The 14,674-nt window shown below is 52.6% G+C and overlaps 2 protein-coding genes across 15 annotated transcripts in view; one reads left to right on the top strand and one right to left on the bottom strand.

Moving 5' to 3' along the window:
* RALGPS1 (Ral GEF with PH domain and SH3 binding motif 1) overlaps positions 1–14,674 on the bottom strand; it is a 255,617-nt gene that overhangs the window by 85,151 nt on the left and 155,792 nt on the right. The window lies entirely within an intron of this gene.
* The window catches only part of ANGPTL2 (angiopoietin like 2), a 35,544-nt gene continuing 34,496 nt past the window's right edge, over positions 13,627–14,674 (top strand). Inside the window, exon 1 of the mRNA XM_002916324.4 lies at positions 13,627–14,099. The gene's annotated coding sequence lies outside the window, so the exon portion shown is untranslated. The remainder of the gene's footprint in view (positions 14,100–14,674) is intronic.

The following is a 14,674-nucleotide window of genomic DNA, read 5'->3' as shown; positions in this document are numbered from 1 at the left end:
GAAGCTTCTCTGACAATGCCCGGGAGGAGGGCCAAGGCCCAGGGCTGCCCAGAGTGAGCCTGGCAGAGGAAGAAAGAACACGGCAGCCTGCGGGTGGGCGGGCGGGGGCTCGCCCTGCCGGGGGAGGAGGGCACCCCGCCCCACGCAGCCCCAGCCTGGCAGGTAGCAGAGAGGGGTGACGTCTGCAGGCAAAGCAGCTCTGCGGAGGGGGACGCCACCGCAGCACGCTCTCGAGCTCGTGAGAGTAATCAAAACCAGCTGAAGACTGATCCGCCTTTCCAAGGGCTGCCAGAGGGACTTTCCAGCGCAGAAGCTGGGGACAGCTCTTCTCGGGGAGTGCTCCATCATGCTGCTCTACTCTCTCCTGGGGTGGTGGGGCTGGGGGTGGGCATCGTGAGAAGGGCAGCCCCCCGGGCCTCCTCCTCCCGTGTCCTCCTCATGGCTAGGCTCCTGCTCCTGTGCACATGTGGAAGGAGTCAAGTCCCTGCGGACTGCGGACCGGCCCCGCAGCTGAGCCTTACGCACACACATCCTTACTGGTCACAAAATGGTGCGGTTGGTGCCTTTTATCCCTGCTTTACAGATAAGGATGTTGAAGCAGACAGAGGACATGAGTTGCTGCTCAAGGCCACAAAGGGAGCGAGTGGTGGAACTGGGATTTGAACTCAAAACTGTGGTTCTGGAGCCCACGCTCTATACCAGGGCACTGGCCTGCCTGGCAGGATGATGACCAGGGGAAATAAAGCACTATGTGGCAGGCACTGTGGGTACCTTACGCTGTTTAATTCTCATGACAGCCCTGAAATATAGGTATTGTTTCACCATCTCCTATTTAGAAAGGGGGAAACAAAGGCCCATATAAGTTACTCGTCCAAGGCCATTCAACTAGGAAGGGCAGGCCTCAGGCTCCAACCAGGTCCCTCTGACTCTAGCACCTGCCACCGCGCCACGAGGCTCTCCAACAACCTCAACAGATTACTTTGCTGTGGGCCAGGCACTATGCTGGGCACTAGGGAGCCAGAGGGGGCCCACCCCACCCTTACAGCCTGCTGGGGGGCGGGGGAGGGCCAATCATACTATCATATAGGTAAACCTAAAATTTCAATTGTGAAAGAAATCACAACTTCCTGGCCTGTCCTCATCAATGCTTCAGAAGGTTTTCTGGGGGTTGGCAGGGGGGGAAAAATAATTTACAGAAGTAATTTCTGCAAGGCGATTTATTATCTTTTTCATGTGCCTTTTACCTCCTATTCTGTACCAAGAAAGCAAGTGGGAATCGTGTCAATGAGACTGGTCAAATGAGACTTGTTTCAGAGTCCAGACACCACCATGCTGCTGAAACACTCCATATCCCAGGTCAGGGACGTGCAAGCATCTGGTGTAAGGGAGGGCAAGGGTGAGGCCAACAACACCGAGCCAATTCCCAGGAAATGGCTGTGACAAGCCAAACCACACTTTCCCTGATCCATACATACCCAGCATCTCCTCACATGAAAAGTAGGTACTGGGCACTGCTGGGCCACCCCAGATTCACCTTCTTGGAAGACTCATCTGTCTCGAGCAACAGCTCACACAGAGCAGTCCTCATGGGCACTTGTTAGAAATGCAAATTCTCAGGCCCCACCCCAGACCTATGGAATCAGAAAGTGTGCGACAGGGCCTGGCGAACTGAGTCTGAGGCCCCTACAGCTTGAGGACCGCGGACATGAGATGGGCCAAAGCCACAAGTACGAGGAGCGCAGCCCTGGGCACCTACTATGAGACAAGAACATGACATTCGTCTCAATTAACCTTCCTGATAATTCTGGGAATAAATAGCATTATCCCCAGATGAAGACGTGAACATCAGGTGCCTCCCTGAGCTGCCCAACCTCACACCGCTGGGAAGTTGGAGAGCGCAAAGCCTATGATGCTTGAGAACTGTGGATTCAGGCAGGCCCAGATGCAGATCCTGGCTTGGCCCCTCACCGGCTGTGTGGCTGTAGGTAGGCTCCCTAGCCTCTCTGAGCCTGAGCTACCTCATCACTTAAAATGGAAGACAGAATCAAGCCTCTCCTGGAAGGTTCTGTTTTTGACAATTCAATGAAATAATCCACATAAAAGGCCTCCCACCGTCCCAGGCACACACTGAGTACGTAATAGATGGCAGTATTTTGTGAGAGCATAGCTCTCATAAGCCCCCAAGGCCTTTGAGCTCCCCAAATTGACGCAATCAATTGAGTCTTTTGAACATTACTCACAGGAGAGCCCTTTAGACAAGTGTAGTGCCCGGCTCCTCCTGTTTAGAAATAGTTCTATCGGATTTCTGGGACTTCAGCCGGCGAGAAGCAGCACACCGGGAGAGGGATGGGGAGGCCAGGAAGGGAGGGTGATTGCTGCCATGGAAGGAAGAGCTAGGAAAGGAACAACAAACACAGCTGCCTGGGGCTCACGGGGCTTACAGGGCACCGTCAACAGTGCCCTCCACCCTGCAGCCCGCAGTAATGTTAGTCTATTCGAGACAACTGAGTCACCAAGGAGAGGTCAGTATTGTGATTCTCCAGGATTTACAGAGGTTAGCGCGCATGTGTGTATCTGTGCGAGTCAGTGTGAAAAACTTAATGAGAATGGGTAAGAAATTTTAAACATTGGATGACTAAGGAAACAACCTTGTAGCTTTCCAGGCAACTGGATTATCTACAGTGACTGGGGCCCTGGGGCCTGGAGAGCTGCGGTATCCCCGTGACCCAGGCAGATAATCCAGCGGCGGAGAGGGCAGGTCCCTAGTGCCAGACTTACTCAGGTGGGGTCTGGGGCAAGTCAGGCAACTTCCTAGGCCTTGGTTTCTGCATCTGAAAACGGCAGAACCTGCCTCCCAGGGCTGCGGTGAAGATGAGGGTGCGCTCAGTAAACATTCTGAATCGTTGCTGGAGGTACACACGTGCACGCTCCGCGAGCCTGCCTGCCCCCGTGTCAAAGGCAGTATTGTCTTCAGACGAGCTGACTCCATGTGCAGGCTGCACAGGAAGACAGGGGCAGGGAAGCACGTCTTTGGCTAAAGGATGGTTAGTGAGGCTCTGCGGGGGCGGTTCCAGGGACAATGACAGATATGCAAACCAAAGAGGGAAACTAAAGGACACTCTCTGGAGAGATACAAAATAACTAGCAATCTTCAGAAGACCCAAATGTGTTGGAAATCCAAGATAACGGGGCTCCAACTTACTAACAGAAGACAGCCAGCATCCATCGAGCACCTACTGTGTACCAGGTATTTGCACTTGTGCTGATTCCCTCATTCCCCCCAGCTGTCCTGGAAAGGTGGTATTGCTATCCTGGTTTTTAGATGAGGAAACAGACGCAGTGAGGATAGGTAAAAATTTCAGAAGTCACGTGGTTAATAAGAGGTAAAGGTGGAACTCAAACCCAGGCCTAGCTGACTCCCACCGCACCAAGACAGCCATGGTCCTACAGGGAGGGAGCTGGCAGTACACCTGTCCTTGGCTTTCTTCCCACCCCTTCCTCTCCTGCCGGCACCTGCCACTGGCCAACCCAACCCAAAGTCAGAGGCAAGGGAGCCCATTGCGGGAATCCATATAGGTCAGTCTCTGGGCACAAGGCAGGGTGCCAAAGACAGGTATGGGGCAGCAACTGGAAAATACCCAGTGGAGAGGATACCTGACCCCTGCCCTTCAGGGTTTCACCCTCAGAGCTGGAATCTATCTAGCCCAGGCCAGGGAGGATGAGAGGGAGGCCAGGGAATGGTCTGGAGGATGGAGGGGCTAAAGGAAGCTTCCCGTACCAGCCGCCTTTACTCCTTGCAGGGCCTGTGTGGGGTGTCCCCGAGATGGCCCACCCCAGACCTACTAGTTGGAGAATCGGGGCAGGTCTGGGGATCTGAAACTGGGGAAGATGCAGGAACAATCCCTTCCAGTTTTCCAGGGTCACAGTTACAAAGTTCTTGCATCTTCCTGACAGTGCCTGCTGCAAAATTCTGCCTTCCAGGTTTGGGATAACAGAGCTATGGAACTCTGCTGAAAGCAATTTCCTGCAAGCCCAAGGAGACCCTTAGCTCTCTGCATCTCTCTGGATACGGACACCCAGCTCAGGAGCTACCTCAAGGATGAGAACAAATTAGTTCAAGAAGTGGGGTTAGTCTCCAGTCCACTCTAGCCTGTGGGAACATTCACAGCAATTCAAGCACGTTCTGTAGACCTCCCAGCACAACTGCCTCACCTCAGTCTCATTCCCAACTTTCCCAGGGATTTCTGGGAGTGCCTGGGGTGGTGGCTCCTTGCCCCAACTTCCTGCTGCCAACTGCTTCCCCCACACTCCTGGAGGACAGTGCCCCACTGTCAGTGCTTGCTGTGGTAGGGCTGTCATGTACAACTGTATAGGGTGTGCACTGCCCAACGCTACATGGAAATTCCCACTATAGGTCACTACTTTGCTCCCAGAATTCGATTTCTAGGGCTTTCAAGCGGCAAATCTTCAAGGTGCTAAACAGCCCAGCTTCATCCTCACCATAGTAGAGTCACGCTGGGTTCCTGTCGACTCTTCCTCCAAAATCCTAAATCCAGCCACTGGTCACTGTCTCCTTGACACTGCCCTGGTGCCCATCCCTGACCTCTCACCTGGATAGCCCCTTAAGTTTCCTAATGGTGTTTCCCTGACCATTCTCTACCCAGCCCCAAGAGGGACACTGAGAAAATGCAAAACAAAGCATAACATTTTCCTGCTTAGAACCCTCCAGGGGCCTGCACTGTATGCAGAATAAAACCCCAAGGCTTCACCTGGCATAGATGGCCTTACAGGACCTGCCCAGCCTGCCTCTCTCACTGCCCCCCATTCCCCCTCTCCCACTCGTCTCTGCTGCTTGGTCACAGTGGCCTCTCCATTCCTCAGCTAGGCCAAGCTCGTTCCCATCCCACGGATTTTGCATGTGCTGTTCCCCTTGCATGGCTGCCTCCTTCCCATCACCAGGGCCTTGGCTCACCTGACCCTCCCTCTCAGAAACTCCCCTGGGCACCCTGTTGAAAGCAGCCTCCTTCCCGCTCCCACTCGCCCCATCTTTACCTACTTCATGAACCAGTTCCATCAGTCTTTCAAATGATCTCATCTCTGGCACCACGTAGACACTCCATAAACATCTGTGGGATAACTGGATGGGTGTCCTGCACAGGAATGGGGGGCAGGCCTTTTGCTGTGCTCTGTGGCACCTTATCTTCTGGCCCCAAGTCTCTGGGCTCAGCACAGCATGAGCCTCGCATGTTCCCTGAGTGCCACGAAAACAGCTCCCCCAGCCTTTGCAGAGAGCCCTCGCTGGCCTGGGGCTCGGAGCTGCTCTCTGGGAGCCGGGCTGCCTGCAGGCAGCACGCTGGTGGCACCAGGCGTGACCACGGCCGGAGGTCCGTGCGCCCGGGGCTACACCTGTGCGCCATCTCTCTCTCGCTGCACGCCCTTGGGCAGGCTACTTAGGCTCTCTAACCTGTTTTCCTCAGCCCAAAAAGCAGGACAGTGATGGTTCCTACCACGTGGAGCTGTTGTGGGGATAAATAATTGATGTTAACAGCACAGAGCCTGCGACCCATGAGTGGTCAGCCAGCATTGTTTCTATTATTCCTTCCCCTGAATTTGTCTCCCACCTGTTCCTCCAGGGACCCATGCACACGTTCCCCCCCCCATCTCTGCTTATGGGGAGCAGCTCCAGAGACCCACCAGGGACTGGCTCATCGTAATCACATACTCACTCTGGGTCTGGACCCCAGCTATACATTTGTGAACAGCAGCTCCTGTGGGCTCTTTAAGAAAAGGAAAATGATGGATTTATGGAGGAATGATTAATATCTGCACTCACGAGATGAACACGACATGGTCCTGTCCTCAAGGAACTCATGATCCAGGAGAGGAGAACGGAGAGCAGGCAGAGGGGTCCACTGGGTGGGGCACAAGGGGGCAGGCCATGTCGGCATGGGATGTGGTGCCCAGGCCACATGTCCTCCAACCCCATCCTGGAGTCGGGGCAGTTCCCTAAACAGGTGGGTGGGGACATTAAGCGGTTCAAAGACCACACAGAACCTCATGTCAATTCAAGTCAGGTTGTGCCACCAAATGAATTTGAGCCAACCTTTGGGAAAAAGGCTTGCTGTTTTTCTACAGCTTTCGGATTCTGGATTTGTGGGTAAGGGGTGTGGACTTACAGTCAGGGCCAAGTTATCCATGAGGCACGGTAGGCACAGTGCTTAAGGCTCACGATACTTTTGGGGGCTCACAAACATGTTCTAACTTCTTTTAAAATGAGACTAGGGGGGCGCCTGGGTGGCACAGCGGTTAAGCATCTGCCTTCGGCTCAGGGCGTGATCCCAGTTATGGGATTGAGCCCCACATCAGGCTCCTCCGCTATGAGCCTGCTTCTTCCTCTCCCACTCCCCCTGCTTGTTCCCTCTCTCACTGGCTGTCTCTATCTCTGTCGAATAAATAAATAAAATCTTTAAAAAAATAAATAAATAAAATGAGAATAGGAAGTAAAATTTTAGGTCAGAAAAACGCCTTAATATTCAATATTAACATATTTGTCTTTACACCAACGCAGTCATAGAAGGTGATTTTTAAGATTTTTTAGTGGAGGAAGGAGCTCAGGAAGGCAAAGTGCCTCATCCGTGCTTGGAGCCCTGCTCTCTGCAGATGCTGGGAAGACTCGACAAGATAAGGCAATGACCAGCACGGTGCCTGGTACGCTGTCAACATTTACTACAGGATCACAGCAATCGTGACCATAACATCGTCAGGGTCTCATTTTCCTTATCTACAAATGGACTAACAGCTGCCCTCCCCACTCCCAGGCCTGCTGTGAGACTGTGGGAGATAACAAATGCCACAGCACTTCGGACCTGGCCCTGCCACGCGGAGGAGAGGGGCTGATGTTGCGACCACCGCCATCACCCACCCGCACGTGGACTACGAGCAGACGTCCCTCTGCTGCCCCACCCACACCGGGCAGGACGGCCCCGAATGCCCAGGGCAGGTGCTGCCTTCTTTTGTGCACCTGCCTGGCAGATGGACTGCTGGGAAGGGGAGAGGGCAAGGCTGAGGCAGGGGCACCTGGGAGCCCCATCAGTGGAGTAGGAGTTACAGGGGACCCCCCGAATCAGCTTGGGGTGGGCCTGGGGTAGCCCTCAGAGGTCTGGGAGCAGCCTCACGATGTCAGGGACGCTGTCTTTTTTTATCTTGGGTCTCCTCTCCCTTCTCCTTCTACCCAGACTTCTAAATTGCACTCTTGCTGCCCTGAACCCCAAGACGCTGAGTCAGAAACCCTGGATGTGACACAGAGTTAGGGCGTTTTGAAGGCCAGCATTCCCACATGGCTGTTCAACAGACATTTATCATGTGCCTCTTTGTGCTAGTCCTCTAGTGAGACGTTCCAGACCGAGTCCTGCACAAGACAGTGGCAGGCTTGCCCTCAGGCCCCTCTGATGACTCCGCCCACTGCGGCACCAGCACCCCTGCCCTGTGCCCCCACCCTGGCCTCAGGCCTGGGAAGTTCACCCTGTCAGTCTCCTGCCAGAAGCCCTCAGTCATCTGCTCAGCTGCCTCCCTGAAAGATAAGCAAGGTCAGCAACAGCTTGGCGGCTCCCCGGGAGGAGAATCCGGCAGGTGTCTATAAGGGGGCTGTGGTCCTCCCCCACTGACCAGAAAACTGCCCTCAGTCCCTCATCTCCTGTTTGGGGCAAAGATTCTGTCTGAGACAGACAATGTTCCAAAAAGCCGTTTTTTTAATTTTTTATATAGGTGGGGCACCTGGGTGGCTCAGCGGGTTAAGCATCTGCCTTCAGCTCAGGTCATGATCTCAAGGTCCTGGGATGGAGCCCCACATCCGGCTCCTAACCCTAACCCTGCTGAGCAGAGAGCCTGCTTCTCCCTCTCCCTCTGCTCCTCCCCCTGCTCGTGTTCTCTCTCTCTCAAATAAATAAATAAAATCTTTTAAAAAATGTTTATATACCATGAGATGATTTTAAACAGCTTTGGAAAATTTCTGTGAAGTGTTTGTTATGACAATACAAAGAAAACCAGCAAACTAAAATTAAATCTCTCTTCCCTCTGCTTCTTAGTCTCCCCTCTTGGGGACAGGCCTCTGCATCAGCTGCAGTAAGAAGAGGGCAGATGAGGCCAATCGAACATTCCTTAAAATACTGTTATAAAGACAAAATGAAAACCAGTCAACTAAACATCTTAGCAAATTGGCTTTGGGCAAATTGACCTGGAGCCCAAACTCTGGTGCTCAGATGGAGCTTAATAAATATTTGTTGACTGAAGAGCAAATGTGTTTTACTGTTAGGTGATGTCCACGCTTAAGGAGAAGGGCTACCCTGACTCTGTTCCTGGCAGGTGGGTTGAGAAGAGGGAATGAAATGGGCCATACGTGAGCTAACAATAGCCTCTTGAAGCAACTTTGTAACTGAACATGCATCCTGTGCTGACATTTGGATAAACTTGGTTGGCCAGCATTGAACAGACACAATGTCCTCAGAGGGCTTTCCATGTGCTGGGGTATCCCGTGTGACACTGGGCAGTATAGGATAACAGGTAGCACTGCCTTAGAATCTCCCAATAAACATGAATCTCCAAACTTCCTACCAGGTCCAGGGAACACATGGTGTCCCTGACAGACATGGGGCGGCAAGTCATAGGACCTGATGACAGCACCTCCTGGAGAGGAGGGGACCAGCTGGCTGAGTCTTAGCTTAGAGGCAGCTGTTGCATTAAATCTGGAGGGAGGGAGGGAGGCGATGGGCAGTTCCACAGGCTTCCTGATGCTGGACACTCCCCTGGACCTTTCCAAGACCAGCTGACCAGGAGAGGAGGGGATGTGCTTCTTTGTCCCTTAACCATGGGTCAACCTCACTGGATGGAGCCTCATCACTCACACTGCCATAATTCCTTGACCTTGAATCTGAGAAGTCATCAACTATTAAATGTGTCATGCTTTAATAAAAAAAAGAAAAAGTGTGGCCAATTAGCCCCTGACAGGCTGTTAACTTTAAGACGCCTCCTGATTTCAGAGATCTTAAAACAAGAAAAAATGTCTTAGAATTAAAGAGATGTTATTTGTTTTCAGGACAACTGTGTTTCTGCTTGCTTTGATGTGGGTCTTAATCCCAGTTCCATTACTTTCTAGCTGTGTGGCCTGGAGCGAGGAACTTTACTTAGTTAAACCTCGGTCTTCTTGTTAGTAGGACAGAATGGTAATACTTCCTTCATACGTTATGAGAGGAGAAAACAATGATGCCTATAGGGGCGCCTGGGTGGCTCAGTCGTTAAGCGTCTGCCTTTGGCTCAGGGCGTGATCCTGGCATTCTGGGATCGAGCCCCACATCAGGCTCCTCCGCTATGAGCCTGCTTCTTCCTCTCCCACTCCCCCTGCTTGTGCTCCCTCTCTCACTGGCTGTCTCTCTCTGTCAAACGAATAAATAAAATCTTAAAAAAAAAAACAACAGTGATGCCTATAGAATGCTGAGCTCGATGCCTAGCATATCATAATTAGCTCTACCAAGGCTTGTGGGGACAACACATTTCTTCTAGTGCTCAGGTGGGTATACTGAGCTGAATTAATCTATGAACTCTTGGGGCTAATATTTCCCAACAGACTATAACCAAGAGCAGGAAGGGCAGAGAATTGAATTAAGAACCACCAACCAGCTGGGTAGGTTATCAAGGGCACTGACAGCAGTGAGAGTACAGGAGATCTGGGGGAGAAGACAGATTCAGCTGGGATGTGGGGAGCTCCAGCTGGAACTCCAAAATGGAGGAGTAGATTGTACTGAACTCTCTGGTCAGTAACAATGATAAACTCTGGACAATATACAAAACAACTGCTTGAAAGCACTCGAGTACAACCCAAAGCAACAGAAACTGGAGGAGACATGGTTTTTGAAAGATGGGAAGCACACTAGGGCACTTCCCAATCCATGGTGATAAACGGAAGAGCAGAACTGAAATGGAATGCAGCGTATTACTGGCTGGGAAGAAGATAAAGAAGTTGGGCACTGAGGCTGGAAACTGAAGGGGAAAATGCCAGAAGGGAGATAGTCATGGAACTGGGAGCTCCAAAATTACTGTGCAAATTCCCCTCAAATCCTTAGTTAATCCTTAAATTGTATACACGCAGAGAGAAACTCCACAGGGCCCAAAAGAAAGCAGTAGCTGGGAAGCAGGGAATTCAGAAGATGGAGTTTGGAGTTCAAATCCTGCCAAGCTAAAGGGACTTTGCAAACACTTAAGGCTTCTGATTTAATCCCAGAAAAGCCATGCTTTACCAGTAAGCCCAGACTAAGAGTTATACCCTAGAACTATAGACAAAACCAAAATAAACCTACCTGAACAAAACCTAAAAACCAAACCTCCACAAGATCAAGGGAGTATGCCAGGAATTTAACCACCTGCCAGGACAAAACACAACATTCTTTAGAGGAAGGCAATAAAATACAAAGTCTTTTCAATGTATCATACAAAATGTCCAGTATACAATTTTAAAATGATAGACATGTGAAGAAGCAGGAAAATGTGATCCATGCTCAAGAAAAAAAAAATAGTAAAAAAAAAAACAGATCCACTGATGAGCCAGATGTTGCAATTAGTAAATAAGAGCTTTAAAATGGCTATTAAATATATGCACAGGATTTTCAGGAAATGAAGGACAGAATGAATGAGCAGATAGAGAATCTCAGAAGAGAAATTGGTCCTATAAAAATAAATCCAGTGGAAATTCCAGACCCAATAAATACAGTACCTGGCGTAAAACATACTTAGGATGAAATGAACAGATTAGACACTATAGAAGAAGAGGTCAGCAAAGTTGAAGACAAGTAATAGAAACGATCCAACTGAAGCACAGAAAGGAGAAGGAAGGGAGGGAGGGAGGGAGGAAGGAAGGAAGGAAAGAAGGAAGGAAGGGAGGGAGGGAGGAAGGAAGGTAGGAGGGAGGGATGGAAGGGAAGAGGGAGGGAAAGAGGGAGGGAGCTTCACTGACCTGTGGGACAACACCAAATGTATAAATGGAGTTCCACAAGGGGAAGGAGGAGAGAATTGTACTGAAGAAATATTAGAAGAAATAATGGCCCCAAATTGCCTCACACAACCCCAAATTTAATGAGACACATCAACTCAAAGATCCAAGAAGCTCAGCAAACTCCACACAGAATCAATGCAAAGAAACCCACATCTATTCACACCAGAGTCAAACTGCTAAAAACCAAAGATAAAGAGACATCTTAAAAGATATCAGAGGGGAAGAGACTCACTATGTACACAGGAGCAGTAATAAGGATGAGAGCTGACTTCACATCAGAAACAATGTAGGCCAGAAGACAATGGAAAGGCATTTAAAAACTGCTGAAGGGGGGGAAAAACACATCAATTTGGGATCTGTGAGGCTTGAAATGCTGGTGAGATGCTGAGTTTGCAAGACACAGGGAAGGCCCCTCCCAAGCAACCCCTTGTGTAACACACACTGCACACGCACTTCTACCATATACAGTACCTAGTAGAACAGCCCAGCATTCCCAACAGAAGAAAAAACTGTCAGAAAGGTGGTAAGACATGAAAGCACATGCAATCATTTAAACAAATTGTGGGACGTATTTAAGATTATCTTCTGCCACCATGTAAACCTCACACAGGATGAAAAACATCCTGATAAAAAGATGTAAATAAACAAAGGGAGATTCCCTTCTCCTCACGTGCTGTAGTCACATGCCACTTCGGTCCAATGGGCAGCTGGAAATGTGGGAATGGTGTTCCCCAAGGAGGTCATGGGGATTCCAAGCTGAATCGTCTCTCCCAATCACACCTGCTAATTCTTACCTATCCTTTGAGTTTCAGCTGAAACACCACATGCCTCAGGGAGCCTGCCCTGACTGCCAGGCATAATCCAGCCTCCTGCTTAGATACCCGCTTAGTACCCAGCACTTCTCATGTGTTTGTCTGTCTCCCCTCCCGACTGCAAGCTCTATGAGGAGAGCAGCTTAGGCTTTTGGTGCCAGCTCAGAGCAAGTTCCCAATAAACACATCCTGGAGAAGCGAGACAGCACGAGAGAGGAGGAAGGGGGAAAGAAGGAAGTATGCCATCCTCCAGGCTGCCAAGGGTGCTGCCCAAGAAGGATTCAGCTCCATCCTGTGTGCTTCTGCTGATCTTGAGTCCCCAGCCTCCCATGGCTTCTGTGCAGACCACGCACAGGGACCCTCCAGAGCGGGTGGGCACCTTCACCCCACAGTAGTTGTGGGGAGCATATCTGTCCAACCCAACCATCTGGCTAATGTTGTCGCCTGTAAGCTACCATGGTCTTCTGGTGAAGACTGACCTTCTAAAAAGGAAGAGGACTGACAGATGGAAAAGGGAGCGAGTCTGAGCAGGCTGGGAGGAGCTGAGGCAAGAAGCAAAGTTTGCTCCCTGCAAAGACCGAAGCGGCAATCCTGAGGAGCAGAGGACCACAGTGGACCTGCTTGCCCAGGAACCAGCAACACGGTATGCTATGCCTGAGGGTAGGGACAACGCCACTGAAGTTTCTCTCCCGATTTGTACCTGAATGTCATCACCACCACCACCACCATCATAAACTCTTTTAAAGAGGAAAGAAGAGTCACCACCAGTATTTCACACAGCTGTTGCCCAGGCAGAGACACAAACCTGCGCCCAGCTGCTCCCTTCCCAGTACCCGCTGGCCTCCCTCCTCTGTCTGCGGTGCTGACACGTCTGTGGGATTGCTCACTCTGTGGGGCTCCAGAGCTGTCTTCTCCTTTCTGCTCTGACTCTATGAACACTCACGAGCTCCACCTCAGTGACAGACTCTGCGCTGGGGCCTCTCACCAAGTGTGCTCCTCGAAGGTCTGGAGGTCACCACAGAGATTCTGGGAGTGTGGTCCCCGGCCTGCCCACCTCCTGAGCGCTGAGTCCAGCCCACGGAGGTTCCCTTGCCTTGCACCAAGCCCTTTCCTGCATGACACCACAGAAGCCATGAAGGTAGATCACTGGTCTTAGCTCATTTACCGATGCACGAAAGGGATGCCAGAACCATGAAGTGACCTATTCAAGGCCTCTACGTGGGAAGTGACGGGCATTTCTCCCATGCATACCGCCCCCCCCACCAGCCTGTGGTATGTCCAGTGTCTTAGGCCACTGCCTCCCGCCATCTGTCAGCAAAGATCCTGCTGGCTTCTGTGCAGACAGCCTTGGGCTCCCTCCCCAGGGTTTAGAGGTGAGAGTGAGCCTCTACGAAGGGCACCCACGGGGAGAAGCCATCTGTGTGGGGCTGCCCTGCCTGCTCGCCTGGGGCTCTGTGCGGCAGTGCAGGGCTGAGGGAGCCATCCAGGGGGAGGACCTGCTCCCTGCTGCCTGTGCGGCTAGAGCAGATCTAAACCCATTACCTGAGTCAGAGAGGAAGCTCTCTGCCTCGGCAGAGCACACTGGGGCGGGCGGGCCAGGGAGTAGAGCTGGCCAGGCTGCTCGTGCCAGGGAAGGAGGGGGCCGGGCCAGCCAGGGCCGCCAAAGAGGGCTGGGGCGGGAGGGGCTGGGCCAGCTGGGGCCGGAGCTAGTGTGACATCACCAGGCGGCCCGCCTCTGTCTGGGGCTGAGGGGAGGCCCGGAGCCTTTCTGGGGCCTGGGGGATCCTCTTGCACTGGTGGGTGGAGAGAAGTGCCTGCAGCCAACCAGGGTCAGGCTGTGCTCACAGTTTCCTCCAGCGGCATGTAAAGGCTCCACAAAGGAGTGGGGAGTTCAAATGAGGCTGCTGCAGATGGCCTGAGGATGGGCCCGGAGCCCTGAGCAGTGCTGCCCGAGTCCTGGACCTGCAGAGCATGGCACTGAGGCAGCCGCTGGCCCCTGCTGGGAAAGGAGGCAGGTTGTAAGCAGCCCCGGCAGGACCCCTGGCCAGCCCCCGCCCCACCCCCGGCCCAAGCCCGGCTGTGGAGCACAGCAGAGCAAGCAGAGACCAGTGAGGCAGGGCTGCTTGGCGGCCAGTCCAGCCTGCGACTCGGGGACCCCTCCTGGAGGCCATGGACAGGCTGCCCTGCTGACGGCTGGGGTAAAGCATGTGAGGAGCTGCCCCGGGGAGTCAAGCAGGAGTGAAGAGGTAAGGGGCCAGCTCTGTGGCACCAAGGGACAAGGGGGCAAGAGGCAGCAGCTGGCCCCATGTCTGGGGGTTCAAGAACCCTGACCCCTCCAGCTGGGGGTGTGTGCAGCTGGACCCCAGAGGGGGTCACTCTTGCTTTTGTTTGGAGCCAAACAAGGCTTCAGCTGGGGCAGACCTGTGGACACCTGGGCCGAGGGTGGCGTTCTGGGGGCATGAGACCACGGGCTGGGGCTTCGAGAGCTTCATCTGTAAGCCCCACTCTGCCGCAGACAAAGAGCCTTTGGGGTGAAGGCAGGCGGCTCCCGGGCACGGCCCGGCAGCTGGGGTGCGTGCGTGAGCGCGTGCCTGTGTGTAGGTGTGTGCTTAGGGGGAGAGGGGTAGCCCAAGGACATGGGAAGTCGTTTTTAAGTTTTGGGTTCCCATGCACCCTGCCTAGAGACTATGCCGAGGCAAAAGCAAAAGCAAACACTGTGCTGCCAGAGCCGGGAGCCCTTGTTCAGAAAGTTCCCTGGAGCCCAGCAGCCTCTGCTCACCGCTCAGCTGGGGAGGAGAGGACCCAAGGGATCCAGAGCTGG

The sequence above is a fragment of the Ailuropoda melanoleuca genome, chromosome 7 (genome assembly GCF_002007445.2).
Source record: "Ailuropoda melanoleuca isolate Jingjing chromosome 7, ASM200744v2, whole genome shotgun sequence".
In the NCBI taxonomy this organism is placed as follows: Eukaryota; Metazoa; Chordata; class Mammalia; order Carnivora; family Ursidae; genus Ailuropoda; species Ailuropoda melanoleuca.
The sequence above is the reverse complement of the archived record's forward strand: the minus strand, read 5'-3'. Positions and strand labels throughout refer to the sequence as shown.